This window comes from Felis catus (assembly GCF_018350175.1).
Source record: "Felis catus isolate Fca126 chromosome F1 unlocalized genomic scaffold, F.catus_Fca126_mat1.0 chrF1_random_Un_scaffold_34, whole genome shotgun sequence".
NCBI lineage: Eukaryota > Metazoa > Chordata > Mammalia > Carnivora > Felidae > Felis > Felis catus.
The window spans coordinates 292,366-314,945 of record NW_025408522.1 but is presented as its reverse complement, the minus strand read 5'-3'; the positions used below and the strand labels follow the sequence as shown (position 1 = coordinate 314,945).

The following is a 22,580-nucleotide window of genomic DNA, read 5'->3' as shown; positions in this document are numbered from 1 at the left end:
CCTGGAGAATCATTTCTCCTGAGAATGCACTTCAAATTAGCATAAAACATTTGCAGTTCAGAAACAGGCCGTGGCGTTAGAATCATTACTTATAGATTCAGGAATTAGAGTCTTATTTCCAGAGTCTTACCTTGGGACGTATTTTTTGACTTGGGCATACATAAATCAATATGATATTGCTAAAACTTCTTTAAAAGTTATGGAGTGTTAAGATGGGGGAAGGGCTAAGAGACTTTCTCCTAAGAGGGGACTTATTTTATGAAAGAAAGATATGAAAAAATCATAGAAAAATAAAAGTATAGAATCACGTGCAAATGTTGTATAGTAAAGAGAATGATAGCAAAGATCTATTTCAGTAACACCTGATGGCTTTAACTTGGCTCTTGATTTTCTGAGTTGTTTAAGGTTCCACATTCTAAGACAGGTAACATTTTGTTGCAAATGAGTTTATTTAAAAATTTGAGTGCCTGGCTGGCTTAGTTACTCTTGATCTTGAGATTGTGAGTTCAAGCATCACACTTGGCGTAGAGATTATTTAAAATCTGAAAAAAAAATTTTTTTTTCGTAGTAGTTTTGAATTAGACTCTTTTCACTCCCTTCCAAACTATAGTGTTTCATTCATGCAGGCTGATGTCCTTACAACAGAACTGGAAACTACATCTTCAAAATGTCTACACCTGGATGCAAAAAATCAAGTTCTTCAAGAAGAATTATTATCAATGAAAGCTTTTGAAGAAGAACGTGAAAAACTAGAGAGCAATAACAAGAAGTTACAGCAAGAAGTAGTAAAATTGAAACAATTTATGGAAATGAATATGGTAGAACGCAGTCAAGTGGAACAGTATAAACGGGAGATTGAAGAAAGAGCACGACTGGACATAGTAGAAAAATTACACGAATTCAACCTGTTTTTACAGGTTAATTGATTGATCTGTAATGTGCTTTAATTCATTTCACTGCAAATTACATTTTGGATAGATGTATTGTAGGGGGTTCCTCTACTTGCTTTATGGTAATTTGTAGATTTCTGGAGGCATTTGTTCCTCCCTTTAAAGATTTCAGTTTTCATCATTATTCCTACTAAATCGAGAGGATAAGAAAAAAACGATGATTTAAACAACTAGTCTCACTATGAAGAGGAAAAGAAAAATGATTTAAAAATTGCACTGTACTTGGATTATTCTTAAGTTTATTGTTGACTTTTAAAATTTTGTCATTGATTCTACAATTTGAATTATCAGATTGCGTGAATACAAATACAAGAATGATTGAACTTTAATTTTATAAATCATATTTAATTGTTGACATTGATGATAAATATTTTACACTTGAGCTTTTTTTCATTTAAAATTGCTCTCTGAATCATTGACTCCGAACTAAAGGAAACAGGTATAATTAATTATTCAGATTATACCTATTTTGAAACTATTCTGTTATTTTTCATTAGGCACAAGCAGCAGATTGAGAAAACTTGGACCAGTTAAGAGAAAATGTTCATGCTTCAACGAGACGTCAAATGGAACTTAGAATTAAAGATCTGGAATCTCAGGTCTCTACAATGAAGACTTCTCAAGAAGATTCTACTAAAACAGAGTTGGAAACCTACAGGCAACTCTACTTAGAAGAATTAAAAGTTAGAAAGTCCTTGAGAAATAAGCTGAACACGTAAGTCAAAACAGAATCATAGACAAGAAATTTAGCTTATTAATTTGCCTCTAAAGCATAATTTCTGTGGAGCCAAGATCATGAGATGAGTAGGAACTGAAAGCCAACTAGATCGTGTCATTTTGGAAAATGATGTTTCTAAATGAACTCACCTTTGAAATGTTAGTCCAGGACAGTTTGCATCCCTCCTCTTTTTTTCAGTTTTACAGGACCTCTTCCCCCACCCCTCTGCACCCCCCGCCCTGTATATTTTCCATTGATCGGATCTGCTAGTCTTTAAGTGCATTGTTTGAAGCTTTCTCATTTAGAAGCATATTGTTATAAAATTGCTTGTCAGAATTACCCTAAATAGAAATGTCGATGAGTTTCTTTTTGGAAGATTACATCTTTAACCTAAAAGGTCAAGTACTACTACGACTCATCCTGGCAGCTTGGTACATTTATTCTCTTGATTGTGATCTTTGGTATGATTACTAGAGTGCGCCTTGAGACAAACCATCCTTTATGCTTTTTCTACTTTACATAAAGGCATCCAGGTGAAATACAGAAAGACTCACACAGGGCTGAAGGGGAGTATAATTTCCAAAGTGGCTAAAAAGAGCACCATGGTGGGAGGGAGGCATGTGGAAGACTGAAGACAGAAAGGGCAGATTCTGCCTCCAGTGCCTTGGTAACTGTTATAAGCTAATTGCCTCTGTAGCTGTTTTAGTTCTTTCTGATCACACGTCTGTCATCTACTATCTCCCCTAGAGATTGTTGGTCTCAATGATTCCTCAGTGTCAAATGCTCAGTTTCTTTGAGATAATAAGTGAAATGTACAAGAGTGGTGAAAGCAAACGCTTGAAAATGTCTTTGAGGGATGGTTTAGTTTTACATCTGTAAACAGGTTTACTAAATATAAGTATGCATATATAATGGCATCCTGAAGGATCCTGTCAGTACAGCCATTCCAGAAGACAGCAAGTATTATTTGTTAAGCCATGTACATCACTGATAGCCACTTCTCTCCCTTCCCTAACTTGAATTGTTAGTTAGGAATCCCCCTGGAAACATAAGTATTTCTTTAGAACAATTTTAAAAGTATAATTTTAGATACTAGGTGTGCTCCGTCACATGTTCAGTGTTAAAACACTGTTCAATGGCAAATGCTATTTACTATTATGGAAACCTAAAAAAAAAATGTATGTCATTTAGAAATGATTTAGGGAAAAAGAAAATGTATTTGTGTTTTTTAATCTTCACAGGGCTAAGGAGAGACTGTCAGAGAGCAATACAAATTTTCTTTTGGAGAGACAGCAGCACCAAACTTTACTCAGGACCCTTACTATGAGCCCAGGCCTGGAACCACCTTATTGTGGACATTTTGAAAATAATTTAGTGCTCAATGGAAACTTTACTCCAAGAGGAAACTTAGTGATTCCTACCTTAAACCCACGGCCGTCCTATGACGACAGGGAGACCTCCTTGTGGAAGGTTAGTTATATTATCTGTTTAGTTTGGGTTTCAGATATCTGATGTTGTTGCTTTTAATTTGGCGAAATTCTGAGTTGTTTAAGTAACTAGCACATACGAGATAAAAGTCAGCATTATATGTGCTAAGAAAGAACTGAGGTAAATTTTATATATATATATAGTATATTATATAATATATAATATTTATATAATATTAATATAATTTTAATATAATAAAATATAATATATAATATATTATAATATAATATATAATATATACAATATTTAATATAATATTAATATTAATATACAATATTAATTATATAATATTAATATATTAACATATATAATATATGTTATATATATATATTAGTCCCTTGATCTCTCATTTCTAAGAGATACTTATTTTTATTTTATTTTAGTGAGAGAATGAGTGAGTGCATGCAGGGGAGGGGCAAAAGGAGAGGGAGAAAGAGAATACCAAGCAGGTTTCATGCTCAGCACAGAGCTGAATGTGGGGCTCAGTCTCAAAACCATGAGATCATGACATGAGTCAAAATCAAGATTTGGACACTAAAAACAACTGAGCCACCAGATGCGCCACAAGAGACACCTAGCATTAACTGTATTCAGTAAATATAACTAAACTTACCCATGTTAAATTTCTTGAAAAGCTTTCATTTAAATTTGATTTTAGAGTGTAAATGTTATTGCCTGGTAACCACGGGTACACTTAGATGCTTAGACTTATTTTCAGTTGGCAGTGGTTCATTAACATTTGAAAGTTTTGCTATAATCCACTTTGTCCACCCCTGTATGTCAGTGAATGATCATCCTCCAAACACTTAACGACATATGAATGTTTACTATTTAAAAGAATCCATGGGGGTGCCTGGGTGGCTCAGTCAGTTCAGCGTCTAACTCTTGATCTCAGCTCAGGTTTTGATCTCAGGGTCATGAGTTCAAGTCCTGCATTGGGCTCTACGCTAAGCATGGAGGCTACTCTAAAAAAAAAATAAAAAAAAAAGAATCCATGGTAAGTCCTTTTTATGAATTAAATCAACTGGTATAGTCATGTTGTCCCATTCATTTTATAAGGCCTGAATATAATGCTATTGTCAAAAAAGTGTTATGGTTCCTCAAAAACTTAAAAATAGATATTCATTAATTCCACTACTGCGTATTTACCCAAAGAAAATGAAAACACTAATTTGAAAAGTTGTATGCATCCCTATGTTTATGGAAATATTGTTTGCGATAACCAAAATAGGGAAGCAACCTAAGTGTCCTTGGAGAGATGAATGGATAAAGACAATGTGTAATATGTATACATGGAAATATAGCTCAGCTATCAAAAAGAATGAGATCTTGCCATTTGTGACAACATTGAGAGACCTAGAGGGTCTTATGTGAGGTGAAATAAATCGCAGAAAGACAAATAAATACCATCTGATTTCACTTACATGTGGAATATAAAAAAAACAAAACAAGTGAACAAACAGAATCATAACTACAGAGGACAAATTGGTGGTTGCTAGAGGGGCGGTGGGTAGAGAGGTATGGGCAAAATAGATGAAGGGGAGTAAGAGGTACAAATTCCAGTTATAAAATAAATAAGTCACAGGAATGAAGAATACAGCATATGGAATATCGTCAATAATATTGTATTAATGTTGTATGGTGACAGAAGGTAACTACATGTACGGTAGCAAGCATAGCATAGTGTATACCATTGTCCAATCTGAATTTGTATACTGAAAAACTAGTGTAACATTGTATGCCAACTATACTTCAATTAAAAAAAGGTATTAGGGAAAACAGTCTCTGAAAATATTGGGAAGCATGTCAGCCAAAACATTTGTCCTCACACCCAAATTTCTAAAGACATTGGAATCCTTAACACCACAGTGTTGATTATGTTCTGTACACTATTTTGGAGCCCATTTGGGGCATTCAGGGAGAGGCTACCTTGTCTAAGAAATATGTAAATAAGTACATTCTAGACAGGAACAGTTGTAATATACAGTTGACCTTTGACCAACATGGTTTTGAACTGTGTGGGTCTACTTTACCTACACATGGATTATTTTTGGCTACTGTACAGTACTGTAAGTGTATTTCCTCTTCCTTCCGTTTTTCTCAATGTCATTTTTCGCCCTAGCTTATTCTACTGTACAAAACATGTATGAATCGACTGTTTATTTTACCGGTAAGGCTTCCGGTCAACAGTAGGCTATTAGTAATTAAATTTTGGGGCATGAAAAATTAAATACAGGTTTGTGACTGTACCCCACCCCTGTGTTATTCATGGGTCACCTGTAGTTGGAAATATTCATACACATTTCATAAGTGGATAAGCATAACTTTAATAAGTCAAGTGTTTCAAAACTTGGTCCTAATTTGGAGAAAGGAAACAAAGTTACAATTGAAAATTGTATATTGTTTTCCTTATCGTTAATGGAGAAAGTTATAAATCAGAAGCTAAGTTTGGAAACTGTTGTAACCCCCTATTTTTCCTTTCTTCAAAGAGATTTTCTGAAATCCTTGTGTGCATATGAAAGGAAATAAGTGTTTTAGTCATAATACAGATAGCAAAACATTTTTATTCAATTTTTGCCAGTAGAATTTCCACATGACAGTAAGACAGTCCCACTTTCTTCATTTTATATGTATTTAAGAGTCAGTCCTGAAAAATTAACAGCAAAAATCATTCCTTCAAATTTTGTTTTTCTACAAGTGAAAAAATGGAAAGCCCATTTTAAGGAACAATTCATTAAGGTAAAAAACTGATTAAACTTTCATAAATGGCAGTATTTCTAATCATTTCCAAGTAATAATTCAGTATACAATATGATTCTTGTTTAAACTCTTTTGTCCCAGTAAGATCCAACATCACGTTTCAGAGATTATACATATTCAATAGATCAATATTAATTGTTCTTTTTATCAGATTCACTTAAATAGCATTATATATATATATAATGTACACATATTATATATATTAATATAATACACATAATATATTATATATATAACATACACATATTATATATACGTATATATATGTATACACACACATATATATGTATACATATATACGTGTGTGTACACACGTATATATGTGTGTATATATATATATATATATATACGTGTGTGTGTGTGTGTGCGTGTATGTATGTATCTGTTCTCCGTTATCTAAAACTAAAATAAAATAGGTAGGAATTTATTTTATTCATGTCATAGTTTTTCTGTTTAAGCAATCCCTAACTTTGTCTTAATCTGTACAAGTATTATTTCAAGACCACATGTCCTAAGCTATATATAATCCCTACCATGTCTTTTGTTTACCTTACACATTCTAAATAATATTTGGCTTATTTCAGATGCGGCAGGAGTTGGAGGAAAGAATAACCAGAGAACTAGAAGAAGGTATGTTGCCAAATGTATGAAGTTAGATATCATTGATTTCTGAAATAAACTATAAATAGTAAATGGCATCCCTTTCCATTGTTTGGATAATAGATACTACATTCACATTTTTTGTACATATCTAATAAGAAATGTAAAAGCATGAGCACAATGAAGAACACACTTCTTCCTCATTTAGTCCTCATGTGTCATAGGTCTTTTAAAATCTCCCACAAGTCTAGGGGCAAGCAGGTGGTTCAGTCGGTTGGGCGACTGATTTCAGCTCAGGTGGGTTCAGGCCCCACAGAGGGCTCTGTGCTGAAAGCTCGGAGCCTGGAGCCTGCTTCAGATTCTGTGTCTCCCTCTCTCTGTGCCCTTGCCCGCTTGTGGTTTGTCTCTCTCTCAAAAATAAATAAACGTTAAAGAAGTTTTTTTCAATCTCCCTAAGATTGAAATGGGGGGTTTGCAAGATGGCGGCTAAGGAGGACGCTGGGCTCACCGCATGTCCTGCTGATCACTTAGATTCCACCTACACCTGCCTAAATAACCCAGAAAACCGCCAGAGGATTAGCAGAACGGAGTCGCCAGAGCCAAACACAGATGAGAGGCCCACGGAAGAGGGTAGGAAGGGCGGCGAGGCAGTGCGCGCTCCACGGACTGGCGGGAGGGAGCCAGGGGCAGAGGGGCAGCTCGCCGGCCAAGCAGAGCCCCCGAGTCTGGCTTGAAAAAGCGGAGGGGCCTGACGGACTGTGTTCCCACAACAAGCACGACTTAGCGTCTGGGAGGTTATAAGTTAACAGCTCTGCTCGGAAAGCGGGAAGGCTGGAGGACAAAGGGAGGGAGAGCTGCTGAGCCCCCTGACGACAGAGCTCAGTTTGGTGGGGAACAAAGGCGCTCGCCAGCGCCATCTCCCCTGCCCATCCCCCAGCCAAAATCCCAAAGAGAACCAGTTCCTGCCAGGGAACTTGCTCGCTCCGTGCAAACACCCAACTCTGCGCTTCTGCGGAGCCAAACCTCCGGCAGCGGATCTGACTCCCTCCCGCTGCCACTGGGCCCCTTCTGAAGTGGATCACCTAAGGAGAAGCGATCTAAGCCTGCCCCTCCTGCCCCTGTGCACCTTGCCTACCCACCCCAGCTAACACGCCAGATCCCCAGCATCACAAGCCTGGCAGTGTGCAAGTAGCCCAGATGGGCCACACCACCCCACAGTGAATCCCGCCCCTAGGAGAGGGGAAGAGAAGGCACACACCAGTCTGACTGTGGCCCCAGCGGTGGGCTGGGGGCAGACATCAGGTCTGACTGCGGCCCCGCCCACCAACTCCAGTTATACACCACAGCACAGGGGAAGTGCCCTGCAGGTCCTCACCACGCCAGGGACTATCCAAAATGACCAAGCGGAAGAATTCCCCTCAGAAGAATCTCCAGGAAATAACAACAGCTAATGAGCTGATCAAAAAGGATTTAAATAATATAACAGAAAGTGAATTTAGAATAACAGTCATAAAATTAATCACTGGGCTTGAAAACAGTATAGAGGACAGCAGAGAATCTCTTGCTACAGAGATCAAGGGACTAAGGAACAGTCACGAGGAGCTGAAAAACGCTTTAAACGAAATGCATAACAAAATGGAAACCACCACAGCTCGGCTTGAAGAGGCAGAGGAGAGAATAGGTGAACTAGAAGATAAAGTTATGGAAAAAGAGGAAGCTGAGAAAAAGAGAGATAAAAAAATCCAGGAGTATGAGGGGAAAATTAGAGAACTAAGTGATACACTAAAAAGAAATAATATACGCATAATTGGTATCCCAGAGGAGGAAGAGAGAGGGAAAGGTGCTGAAGGGGTACTTGAAGAAATAATAGCTGAGAACTTCCCTGAACTGGGGAAGGAAAAAGGCATTGAAATCCAAGAGGCACAGAGAACTCCCTTCAGACGTAACTTGAATCGATCTTCTGCACGACATATCATAGTGAAACTGGCAAAATACAAGGATAAAGAGAAAATTCTGAAAGCAGCAAGGGGTAAACGTGCCCTCACATATAAAGGGAGACCTATAAGACTCGTGACTGATCTCTCTTTTGAAACTTGGCAGGCCAGAAAGAATTGGCACGAGATTTTCAGGGTGCTAGACAGAAAAAATATGCAGCCAAGAATCCTTTATCCAGCAAGTCTGTCATTTAGAATAGAAGGAGAGATAAAGGTCTTCCCAAACAAACAAAAACTGAAGGAATTTGTCACCACTAAACCAGCCCTACAAGAGATCCTAAGGGGGACCCTGTGAGACAAAGTTCCAGAGACATCACTACAAGCATAAAACATACAGACATCACAATGACTCTAAACCCATATCTTTCTATAATAACACTGAATGTAAATGGATTAAATGCGCCAACCAAAAGACATAGGCTATCAGAATGGATAAAAAAACAAGACCCATCTATTTGCTGTCTACAAGAGACTCATTTTAGATCTGAGGACACCTTTAGATTGAGAGTGAGGGGATGGAGAACTATTTATCATGCGACTGGAAGCCAAAAGAAAGCTGGAGTAGCCATACTTATATCAGACAAACTAGACTTTAAATTAAAGGCTGTAACAAGAGATGAAGAAGGACATTATATAATAGTCACAGGGTCTATCCATCAGGAAGAGCTAACAATTATAAATGTCTATGCGCCGAATACCGGAGCCCCCAAATATATAAAACAATTACTCATAAACATAAGCAACCTTATCGATAAGAATGTGGTAATTGCAGGAGACTTTAACACCCCACTTACAGAAATGGACAGGTCATCTAGACACACGGTCAATAAAGAAACAAGGGCCCTGAATGAGATATTGGATCAGATGGACTTGACAGATATATTTAGAACTCTGCATCCCAAAGCAACAGAATATACTTTCTTCTCGAGTGCACATGGAACATTCTCCAAGATAGATCATATACTGGGTCACAAAACAGCCCTTTATAAGTTTACAAGAATTGAAATTATACCATGCATACTTTCAGACCACAATGCGATGAAGCTTGAAATCAACCACAGAAAAAAGTCTGGAAAACCTCCAAAGGCATGGAGGCTAAAGAACACCCTACTAACGAATGAGTGGGTCAACCAGGCAATTAGAGAAGAAATTAAAAAATATATGGAAACAAACGAAAATGAAAATACAACAATCCAAACGCTTTGGGACGCAGCGAAGGCAGTCCTGAGAGGAAAATACATTGCGATCCAGGCCTATCTCAAGAAACAAGAAAAATCCCAAATACAAAATCTAACAGCACACCTAAAGGAACTAGAAGCAGAACAGCAAAGGCAGCCTAAACCCAGCAGAAAAAGAGAAGTAATAAAGATCAGAGCAGAAATAAACAATATAGAATCTAAAAAAACTGTAGAGCAGATCAACGAAACCAAGAGTTGGTTTTTTGAAAAAATAAACAAAATTGACAAACCTCTAGCCAGGCTTCTCAAAAAGAAAAGGGAGATGACCCAAATAGATAAAATCATGAATGAAAATGGAATTATTACAACCAATCCTTCAGAGATACAAACAATTATCAGGGAATACTATGAAAAATTATATGCCAACAAATTGGACAACCTGGAAGAAATGGACAAATTCCTGAACACCCACACTCTTCCAAAACTCAATCAGGAGGAAATAGAAAGCTTGAACAGACCCATAACCAGCGAAGAAATTGAATCAGTCATCAAAAATCTCCCAACAAATAAGAGTCCAGGACCAGATGGCTTCCCAGGGGAGTTCTACCAGACGTTTAAAGCAGAGATAATACCTATCCTTCTCAAGCTATTCCAAGAAATAGAAAGGGAAGGAAAACTTCCAGACTCATTCTATGAAGCCAGTATTACTTTGATTCCCAAACCAGACAGAGACCCAGTAAAAAAAGAGAACTACAGGCCAATATCCCTGATGAATATGGATGCAAAAATTCCCAATAAGATACTAGTAAATCGAATTCAACGGCATATAAAAAGAATTCTTCACCATGATCAAGTGGGATCCATTCCTGGGATGCAGGGCTGGTTCAACATTCGCAAATCAATCAACGTGATACATCACATTAACAAAAAAAAAAGAGAAGAACCATATGATCCTGTCAATCGATGCAGAAAAGGCCTTTGACAAAATCCAGCACCCTTTCTTATAAAAACCCTTGAGAAAGTCGGGATAGAAGGAACATACTTAAAGATCATAAAAGCCATTTATGAAAAGCCCACAGCTAACATCATCCTCAACGGGGAAAAACTGAGAGCTTTTTCCCTGAGATCAGGAACACGACAAGGATGCCCACTCTCACTGCTGCTGTTTAACATAGTGCTGGAAGTTCTAGCATCAGCAATCAGACAACAAAAGGAAATCAAAGGCATCAAAATTGGCAAAGATGAAGTCAAGCTTTCGCTTTTTGCAGATGACATGATATTATACATGGAAAATCCGATAGACTCCACCAAAAGTCTGCTAGAACTGATACAGGAATCCAGCAAAGTTGCAGGATACAAAATCAATGTACAGAAATCAGTTGCATTCTTATACACTAACAATGAAGCAACAGAAAGACAAATAAAGAAACTGATCCCATTCACAATTGCACCAAGAAGCATAAAATACCTAGGAATAAATCTAACCAAAGATGTAAAGGATCTGTATGCTGAAAACTATAGAAAGCTTATGAAGGAAATTGAAAAAGATTTAAAGAAATGGAAAGACATTCCCTGCTCATGGATTGGAAGAATAAATATTGTCAAAATGTCAATATTACCCAAAGCTATCTACACATTCAATGCAATCCCAATCAAAATTGCACCAGCATTCTTCTCGAAACTAGAACAAGCAATCCTAAAATTCATATGGAACCACAAAAGGCCCCGAATAGCCAAAGGAATTTTGAAGAAGAAGACCAAAGCAGGAGGCATCACAATCCCAGACTTTAGCCTCTACTACAAAGCTGTCATCATCAAGACAGCATGGTATTGGCACAAAAACAGACACATAGACCAATGGAATAGAATAGAAACCCCAGAACTAGACCCACAAACGTATGGCCAACTCATCTTTGACAAAGCAGGAAAGAACATCCAATGGAAAAAAGACAGCCTCTTTAACAAATGGTGCTGGGAGAACTGGACAGCAACATGCAGAAGGTTGAAACTAGACCACTTTCTCACACCATTCACAAAAATAAACTCAAAATGGATAAAGGACCTAAATGTGAGACAGGAAACCATCAAAACCTTAGAGGAGAAAGCAGGAAAAGACCTCTCTGACCTCAGCCGTAGCAATCTCTTACTCGACACATCCCCAAAGGCAAGGGAGTTAAAAGCAAAAGTGAATTACTGGGACCTTATGAAGATAAAAAGCTTCTGCACAGCAAAGGGAACAACCAACAAAACTAAAAGGCAACCAACGGAATGGGAAAAGATATTTGCAAATGACATATCGGACAAAGGGCTAGTATCCAAAATCTATAAAGAGCTCACCAAACTCCACACCCGAAAAACAAATAACCCAGTGAAGAAATGGGCAGAAAACATGAATAGACACTTCTCTAAAGAAGACATCCGGATGGCCAACAGGCACATGAAAAGATGTTCAGCGTCGCTCCTTATCAGGGAAATACAAATCAAAACCACACTCAGGTATCACCTCACGCCAGTCAGAGTGGCCAAAATGAACAAACCAGGAGACTATAGATGCTGGAGAGGATGTGGAGAAACGGGAACCCTCTTGCACTGTTGGTGGGAATGCAAATTGGTGCAGCCGCTCTGGAAAGCAGTGTGGAGGTTCCTCAGAAAAGTAAAAATAGACCTACCCTACGACCCAGCAATAGCACTGCTAGGAATTTATCCAAGGGATACAGGAGTACTGATGCATAGGGCCACTTGTACCCCAATGTTCATAGCAGCACTCTCAACAATAGCCAAATTATGGAAAGAGCCTAAATGTCCATCAACTGATGAATGGATAAAGAAATTGTGGTTTATATACACAATGGAATATTACGTGGCAATGAGAAAAAATGAAATATGGCCTTTTGTAGCAACGTGGATGGAACTGGAGAGTGTGATGCTAAGTGAAATAAGCCATACAGAGAAAGACAGATACCATATGGTTTCACTCTTATGTGGATCCTGAGAAACTTAACAGGAACCCATGGGGGAGGGGAAGGAAAAAAAAAAAAAAAGAGGTTAGAGTGGGAGAGAGCCAAAGCATAAGAGACTCTTAAAAACTGAAAACAAACTGAGGGTTGATGGGGGGTGGGAGGGAGGAGAGGGTGGGTGATGGGTATTGAGGAGGGCACCTTTTGGGATGAGCACTGGGTGTTGTATGGAAACCAATTTGTCAATAAATTTCATATTAAAAAAACATAAAAAAATAAAATAAAAAAATAAAATAAAAAAAAAGAAATTGTGGTTTATATACACAATGGAATATTACGTGGCAATGAGAAAAAATGAAATATGGCCTTTTGTAGCAACGTGGATGGAACTGGAGAGTGTGATGCTAAGTGAAATAAGCCATACAGAGAAAGACAGATACCATATGGTTTCACTCTTATGTGGATCCTGAGAAACTTAACAGGAACCCATGGGGGAGGGGAAGGAAAAAAAAAGAGGTTAGAGTGGGAGAGAGCCAAAGCTTAAGAAACTGTTAAAAACTGAGAACAAACTGAGAGTTGATGGGGGGTGGGAGGGAGGAGAGGGTGGGTGATGGGTATTGAAGAGGGCACCTTTTGGAATGAGCACTGTGTGTTGTATGGAAACCAATTTGACAATAAATTTCATATATAAAATAAAAAAAAAAACACTGTTCAATGGCAAATGCTATTTACTATTATGGAAACTTAAAAAATGTAAGTCATTTTGGAATTATTTAGGGGAAAAGAAAATGTATTTGTGGTTTTTAATCTTCACAGGGCTATGGAGAGACTGTCAGAGAGCAATACAAAACTTCTTGAGGAGAGACAGCAGGACCAAACTTTACTCAGGACCCTTACTATGAGCCCAGGCCTGGAACCACCTTATTGTGGACATTTTGAAAATAATTTAGTGCTCAATGGAAACCTTACTCCAAGAGGAAACTTAGTGATTCCTACCTTAAACCCACGGCTGTCATATGACTACTGGGAGACTTCCTTGTGGAAGGTTAGTTATATTATCTGTTTTACTTTGGGTTTCAGATATCTGATATAATTGTTGCTTTTAATTTGGTGAAATTGTGAGTTGTTTAAGTAACCAATACATACGAATAAAAGTCATAATTATACATGCTAAGAAAGAACTGAGGTTAATTTTATATATATTAGTCCCTTGATCTCTCATTTCTTAGATATACTTATTTTTATTTTATTTTAGCGAGAGAATGAGTGAGTGCATGCAGGGGAGGGGCAAAAGGAGTGGGAGAAAGAGAATCCCAAGCAGGTTTCATGCTCAGCACAGAGCCGAATGTGGGGCTCAGTCTCAAAACCATGAGATCATGACATGAGTCAAAATCAAGATTTGGACACTTAAAACAACTGAGCCACCCAGGTGTGCCACAAGAGACACATAGCATTAACTATATTCAGTAAATATAACTAAACTTACCCATGTTAAATTTCTTGAAAAGCTTTCATTTAAATTTGATTTTAGAGTGTAAATGTTATTGCCTGGTAACCACAGGTACACTTAGATGCTTGGACTTATTTTCAGTTGGCAGTGGTTCATAAACATTTGAAAGTTTTGCTATAATCCAGTTTTTGCACCCCTGTATGTCAGTGAATGATCATCCTCCAAACACTTATGGACATATGAATGTTTACTATTTAAAAGAATCCATGGGGGTGCCTGGGTGGCTCAGTCAGTTCAGCGTCTAACTCTTGATCTTAGCTGAGGTTTTGATCTCAGGGTCATGAGTTCAAGTCCTGCATTGGGCTCTACCCTAAGCATGGAGGCTACTCTAAAAAAAAGAAAAAAAAAGAATCCATGGTAAGTCCTTTTTATGAATTAAATCAACTTGTAACACTACAAAGGTTAATTTCTCTTTTAAGTTAAAAGTGTTGCTATTTTCTTACATGAGAATATATCTTTAATTGCTTTCTTATTTATGGCACTCTTTTTTCTTTTTCCTTTTTTTTGACTTATACCACCTTTGTTTCTATTTTTATAAAATATCTTGATGAGTGATTGTAGAGCATTTTATAAATAGCTATATCAAGCAAATATTTGAATTTTTAAAATGAAGCTTTTATTTCTTCAAATGAGTTCTGTGCCCCTTTCTCTTTTCTTTTTCTGGAACCCCTTGAATGCAAGTCTTATTACACTGGATGTTGTCCCACAGGTCCCTTAACCTAGCCTCATTAAAAAAATTTTTTTTTCTTTTTGTTTTACGGCTTGGATGATTTCTACTACCCTGTCTTGCAAATTGTTGATCTGTTCTTCTGCATCTTCTTATCTGCTGTTGATTCCCTCTAGTGTATTTGTCATTTCTGTTATTGTATCTTTCAGCTCTGATTGGTTCTTTTTTATATTTTCTATCTCTTTCTGATGTTATCACTGGATCCATTCATTCTTCTCCCACGTTCACTGAGCATCTTCATGACAGTTACCTTAAACTCTTATGAGGTACATTAATTAACTCTGTTTCTCTTAGGTTTTTTTTTTTTTTTTTTTTTTTTTTTTTTAGGTTTTGTCATGTTCTTTCATTTGGAATGTACTCCTCTGTGTCCTCAGTTTGTCTGACTTTCTATGTTTGTTCCTAAAATGGTTCCTTTCAACTTTTTCTCTCGTTTGAGTGGGCGTTGCTTTTGAACAATGTACATTAGTTATGAAGACAAGGAAGAAGAGAACGTTTCTGTAAGTGCTGTCTAGTCATTTTTCTTGGTGGAGCTGTGACAGGTGACACTGGGTAGGCGGCAAGTAACCCTGCTCTTCTCTTTCTAAATTCAGAACACAGGAGACAGGGAGATGGAGAGAAACTTAGTAGCTTTATTATTAATACACACTAACAAATTGGAGGATATGATTTAGGTTATGTTAGCCACATTGGGCTTCCTCCCAAATTGTGCACTTCCCCACACAGTGGTAAAGTGAGGAAACAAATGCATGATCCCCACCCCGGGGGCCGGGTGCTTACCACAGAGCTGAGAGCAGACCCAAATTCATGTTACTGTGGGCAGGCACATCTTTTCAAAAAGGAGACTCAGAAACACATAAGCACTGCTTAGCTTCTTCTCCCAGATTCACCCGTTAGGTAAGTCTCCCTTCCCGTCGGGAGGGAGAGAGAGATAAGTCCACATGTGAGAAGTGAAGGTTCACCTATAATGTCCGACTGGATTTAAATTATAAATAAAGTGAATTGTGTCTTTTGTACATACCAACGAATGATGAGAGGTTAGACAGAAGCATGCTAGATGGGAAAGAGAAATCTGTGTTGGGTTTTAAATTTTGCTATAAATATCCACACCATGGGTTCACTCATTTGTTGAATGATTTTGATAAACCAAATTTTCTTTGGAAGAAATAAATAATTCTTTCAGGAAGACTTTCCTCAGTTTCAGCTTGCTTGCTTCACCTAAAGATTTTCTCTTTCAAGTTCTCTGTCCTGTGGTTTAAAAAAGTTGTGCTTAAAAATTGACTGCTACTAAAAGGAGTTAACATAATTTCTGTTCCTTGATTTTTATTGATTTCTTTAAAATTTGTAATTTAGTTTTAGAGCTACTATTGTGGGCCTCATACCTAAAACATTATTGAGCCACATGACAAAGTTTTATGTATTAATTTTCTCTGAGTTATACTTAAAATACACGTATTTTTCCTGACTTTGAGGAAGTAACTGGCATACAACTCTAGGCTTGGTAAGACCACAAGTGTAGTCCTGGTCTGCATCTAGTTGGATTCATGACCTCAGGCAAAGTGCACTCTCTCTGAGCCCTTTTTGTCTATTACGCAAAATTCGGGACTTTGACTAAATTAGTGACTTTTATACTTTCAAAATACTTTTTTTCAAAGAATAGAATGTATTTTTTTTTTGCATTAAACTGTATTGTGTAAAACAGAGAGAAGTAGAGCTGTCTAACTAAAGGAGAGATGGAGACTACGGCTGTGACTTCCTTGTCCCTCAATCCTGCAGTGTCCCCAACCGAACCTTAGATTTCTATGGGCCATATTTGAATGCTAACAGTTAATGAGAAAATCCTTCTAATTAAAAATCCTTTAAAAATGTTCTTTGAATTAAAATTTGCTGATATATAGTTTTTCTGTGTATAATTTTCTCACCCTCTTATATTTCTGATCAATGGAAAGGTATACACAAAAGTACACATGTGTTCTTATTCATGGACTTGAAAGCTATTTTCACCATCGAAACACAGTTTTTACCTAGAAATAAACATAAAGGTCACAGAGGTAAATGTTTAGGAAAAGAGCTTTTGGGGAAAAGATGCAACATTACCTTGGTAGCTCCTTAAGTCATGTCATATAAAAAACGTGGTTTAACGTGGTTTATATTTTATATCGTATTTATTAATGGTAACATAAAATTGTTTGAATAAAGCCTTCCCCCATCATCTGGTATTAAGTTATTAATTTTATATGTCTGGTATAGTAATGTTGTCCCATTCATTTATTAAGGCCTGAATATAATGCTATTGTCAAAAAAGTGTTATGGTTCCTAAAAATAGATATTCATTAATCCCACTACTGCGTATTTACCCAAAGAAAATGAAAACACTAATTTGAAAAGTTGTATGCATCCCTATGTTTATGGAAACATTGTTTGTGATAACCAAAATAGGGAAGCAACCTAAGTGTCCATGGAGAGATGAATGGATAAAGACAATGTGTAATATGTATACAACGAAATATAGCTCAGCTATCAAAAAGAATGAGATCTTGCCATTTGTGACAACATTGAGAGACCTAGAGGGCATTATGCTAGGTGAAATAAATCAGAGAAAGACAAATAAATACCATCTGATTTCACTTACATGTGGGATATAAAAAAACAAAACAAGTGAACAAACAGAATCATAACTACAGAGGACAAATTGGTGGTTGCTAGAGGGGCGGTGGGTAGAGAGGTATGGGCAAAATAGATGAAGGGGAGTAAGAGGTACAAATTCCAGTTATAAAATAAATAAGTCACAGGAATGAAGAATACAGCATATGGAATATCATCAATAATATTGTATTAATGTTGTATGGTGAGAGAGGGTAACTACACATACGGTAGCAAGCATAGCATAGTGTATACAATTGTCCAATCTGAATTTGTATACTGAAAAACTAGTGTAACATTGTATGTCAACTATACTTCAATTAAAAAAAGGTATTAGGGAAAAAAGTCTCTGAAAATATTGGGAAACATGTCAGCCAAAACATTTGTCCTCACACCCAAATTTCTAAAGACATTGGAATCCTTATCACCACAGTGTTGATTATGTTCAGTACACTATTTTGGAGCCCGTTTGGGGCATTCAGGGAGAGGCTACCTTGTCTAAGAAAGATCTAAATAAGAACATTCTAGACAGGAACAGTTGTAATATACAGTTGACCCTTGACCACCATGGTTTTGACCTGTGTGGGTCTACTTTACTTACACATGGATTATTTTGGGGTACTGTACAGTATTGTAAGTGTATTTCCTCTTCCTTCCGTTTTTCTCAATGTCATTTTTTTGCCCTAGCTTATTCTACTGTACAAAACATGTATGAATCGACTGTTTATGTTACCGGTAAGGCTTCCGGTCAACAGTAGGCTATTAGTAATTAAGTTTTTGGGGGATGAAAAATTATATACAGGTTTGTGACTGTACCCCAACCCCTGTGTTATTCAAGGGTCACCTGTAGTTGGAAAAATTTCATAAGTAAGTGGATAACCATAACTTTAATAAGTCAAGTGTTTCAAAACTTGGTCCTAATTTGGAGAAAGGAAACAAAGTTACAATTGAAAATTGTATACTGTTTTCCTTATCTCTAATTGAGAAACTTATAAATCAGAAACTAAGTTTGAAAACTGTTGTAACCCTCTATTTTTCCTTTCTTCAAAGAGATTTTCTGAAATCTTTGTGTGCATATGAAAAGAAATAAGTGTTTTAGTCATAATACAGATAGCAAAATATTTTTACTCAATTTTTTGCCAGTAGAATTTCCACATGACAGTATGACAGTCCCACTTTCTTCATTTTATATATATTTAAGAGTCACTCCTGAAAAACTAATAGCAAAAAGCATTCCTTCAAAGTTTGTTTTTCTATGAGTGAAAAAATGGAAAGCCCATTTTAAGGAACAATTCATTAAGGTAAAAAAAAACTGATTAAACTTTCAGAAATGGCAGTTTTTCCTAATCATTTCCAAGTAATAATTCAGTATACAATATGATTCTTGTTTAAACTTTTTTGTCCCAGTAAGATCCAACGTCACGTTTCAGAGATTATACATATTCAATAGATCAATATTAATTGTGCTTTTTATGAGATTCGCTTAAATAGCATTATATATATATGTATACATATATATACATATATATACACATATTATATATACGTACACACACATGCATATATATACATACATATACATATACATATATACATATATATACATAAATATACGTGTGTGTGTGTAAGTATGTATGTATGTATGTATGTATCTGTTCTCCATTATCTAAAACTAAAATGAAATAGGTAGGAATTTATTTTATTCATTTGATTGTCTATTTAAACGATCCCTAACTTTGGTTTAATCTCTACAAGTATTATTTCAAGACCACATGTCGTAAGCTATATATAATTCCTACCATGTCTTTTGTTTACCTTACACATTCTAAATAATATTTGGCTTATTTCAGACGCGGCAGGAGTTGGAGGAAAGAATAACCAGAGAACTAGAAGAAGGTATGTTGCCAAAATGTATGAAGTTAGATATCATTGATTTCTGAAATAAACTATAAATAGTAAATGGCATCCCTTTCCATTGTTTGGAGAATAGATACTACATTCACATTTTTTGTACATATCTAAAAAAAATGTAAAAGCATGAGCATAATGAAGAACACACTTCTTCCTCATTTAGTCCTCATGTGTCATAGCTCTTTTAAAATCTCCCACAAGTCTAGGGGCACCCAGGTGGCTCAGTCGGTTGGGCGACTGATTTCAGCTCAGGTGGGTTCAGGCCCCACAGAGGGCTCTGTGCTGAAAGCTCAGAGCCTGGAGCCTGCTTCAGATTCTGTGTCTCCCTCTCTCTGTGCCCCTGCCCGCTTGTGGTTTGTCTCTCTCTCAAAAATAAATAAACGTTAAAGAAGTTTTTTCAATCTAACTAAGTCTATATATCTGTTATTATTTCTGGCGACAATCTTCCTTCACTGGTGCCATCCTATGGAACTGTCAACCTGCACAAGTCTCAGAAAAGGTGTGCTTTATCAAATTGTTGTTTCTGCCAGTGATAGAAGACCCAAAAAGCCAAAGTCGTCTTAGTAATGTTTACTTAAGTAATTAGAGGTCATATAGCTGTCACTTGACAGGTAACGGGTTTCAATCTTCACTCATTGACTTTATCATTGCTTTTGCCCTTGGGTAAAACTTCAAGTTCCTTAGCATAGAATGAAAACACCCAAATCAGTTTGCTTCTTGCCAGATGATTCAGCCTTGTCTCTCACTATTTGCCCTACTCTGCTGCTTTGCTCTAGCACCTTGTCAAACTAAACTACTCATAATTGCACAAGTGTTCTTCCTCACTTCTAGCTCTTTGTATGTGCTTCTTCCCTCTACCTAGCATACTTTTTCCTTGTCCTTCAGGTATCAGCTGACATATCACCTTCACCAAAGAGCAGACAATATTGACACAAAACTGGGATGTCCCTTCCGTATGTTCCATTAGTGCTGTGTTTTATACCTGTCACTTACATCTGTATACTTGGCTCTGTTTGGAAATGCCTGTTTGATTTTTCAGTTTATAGTTTATGATTGTTCAGGGTGGACTGTGTCCTCATCTTGTAATTTCATCTTGTAATGAAAAAAAACAGAAACTCTGACATTTATCCACAATAGCAATTAATTCAGTGTGCAACCCTGAGCAAAATATATTTAATACTAATCTTGGGTTTCATATTGCAGTTGTACGTAGGTATTTTTCCTTTTTCTTAACACTCATAAAGGCCCCAACTTTTTTTTCTCTTTTCTTTCCTTTTCTTTCCTTTCCTTTCCTTTCCTTTCCTTTCCTTTCCTTTCCTTTCCTTTTCTTCTTCTTTTTTTTTAATCACTTGTAGTGAAAAGTATTTTGGAGAAAGAAGATAATTCTTTCTTTTCCTTTTCAGCTGCTACCGAATTTGAATGAGGATCCTGTAGAACTCCTTTAGTATCTACTGATGATTCAATTCTAAATCAAGATCCAGTATGGAAAGCGTCACGAGAATATGTACAGATTTTGAACAAAAATTATATGATTTGAAAAATAAATAGAAAAAATTTACTGGATGCTTACAAAACATTTTTATTGTTTCCCAATTGAACACACTATATGGCAAAATCTTGATTAAAGGAAAATGTTTTTGTATCATATGTGTGTAATGAAAATCTTTATAATATTTTAAACTATGTTTCTTTGCATCTCATTAGCTTTTAAGCACATTTTGTACGTGGAAACCAGCACTAGAGCGTTTTACATACATCAGACTGCTCCACTACCAGCGGTTTGAACAGCACCCAAACAACCAAGTTGTCATTAACACTTCAGTAGTGTTCATGGATAGCTTTTTGTATTTTGCAATTTTTATGACTATATGTGGGCCTAAAGATTTAGACATTATTTTGATGTATTCCTGCTATGGCTATTGCCAATATTTGTACATATAACATTTTTTTTATAGTGCCATAAAACCTATCTATAATTTTAATTGGAAACACTGATTTGTAGCTGCTCTAACAAAATACCATGGGCTTATGAAAAAAAAAGAAAGTTTTATTTTTCACCCTTCTGGAGGCTGGGAAGTCCAAAATGAAGGCACTGGCAGATTCAGTGTACAGCGACGGCCTGCTTCCTGGTTCATGGACGCTGGTCTTCCTGCTTGGCGCAGGGCCAAGGGAGCTCTCACAGCCCTCCTTTATAAGGGCACTAATCCCATTCATGAGGGCTCCACCTTCGTGACTTCATCATTTCCCAAATCCCCCACTTCTAAATACTATCACGTTGAACATTAAGAGTTAACACATGAATTTGGGTGAGTGGGGACACAAATATTCAGCCTAGAGCAAGGCTGTTCCTTGTTCTTGGCCACGTAGACTTCCTCAATACGGCCGCTTAGTTTAGGAGGCCAGCAAGGAGAATGTCACTTCAGAGAAGGCTCAGTCCCCCTTGAAGGGTGTTCACGTGATTAGATCAGGTTTGCCTAGCATAATCCTCCTTTTGATTGACTCTGAATTAACTGAATTAATTATGTCTGCAAGATTCCTTTACATGTGCCATATTCTAAAAGCTAGAGTCAAGTCATAGATCTCAAGTGAAAAGAATTATAAAGAAAAGGTGACAATACTATAGGGCAGATATCATGGGGTCACTTAGGGTCTTTCTGCTACAAGTATATTAAGAAGTTCCCTTATAATACTAGTTTTCTAAGTTCTGTCATGAGTGAATATTGAATGTTAAAAGAAGTTTATTTCACATCTATTGAGATAATTTTTTTAACTGTTTATTTTTAAGAGAGACCAAGCAAGCCAGCAGGGGAGGGGCAGAGAGAGAGGGAAACAGGATCTGAAGCAAGCTCTGCGCTGACAGTGGCGAGCCCAATGCGAACCCCATGTGGGGCTTAAACTCACATACTGTGAGATCATGACCTGAGCCTAAGTTGGATGCTTAACCGACTGAGCTACCCAGGTACCCTGAGATAAGTTTTTAAAAATATTTGTGAATGGGGGGAGGGGCCAAGATGGCGGAACACCATGGAAGTTTTGTGTGTGTCTCCCATCCATGAAATACAGCCAGGCCAACACGAAACCATCCTACACACCTAGAACACTGATTGGAGGACTAACACAACAGTCTGCACAACCCGAACCTCAGAA

The 22,580-nt window shown here is 37.0% G+C and overlaps 1 long non-coding RNA gene across 3 annotated transcripts; it reads left to right on the top strand.

Moving 5' to 3' along the window:
* Positions 1-690: 690 nt before the first annotated feature.
* Positions 691-21,078, top strand: LOC123383651. Of its 3 annotated transcripts, none has more exons than XR_006593581.1 (5): positions 691-917; positions 1,448-1,665; positions 2,910-3,138; positions 19,373-19,418; positions 20,837-21,078. It is a non-coding gene; the product is annotated as an uncharacterized LOC123383651 (long non-coding RNA). The 3 variants fall into 3 exon arrangements; XR_006593583.1 differs by lacking the exon at positions 20,837-21,078 and adding an exon at positions 20,319-20,692; XR_006593582.1 differs by lacking the exons at positions 19,373-19,418; positions 20,837-21,078 and adding an exon at positions 6,501-6,570 and having other exon boundaries at positions 692-917.
* The last annotated feature ends 1,502 nt before the right edge of the window (positions 21,079-22,580 follow it).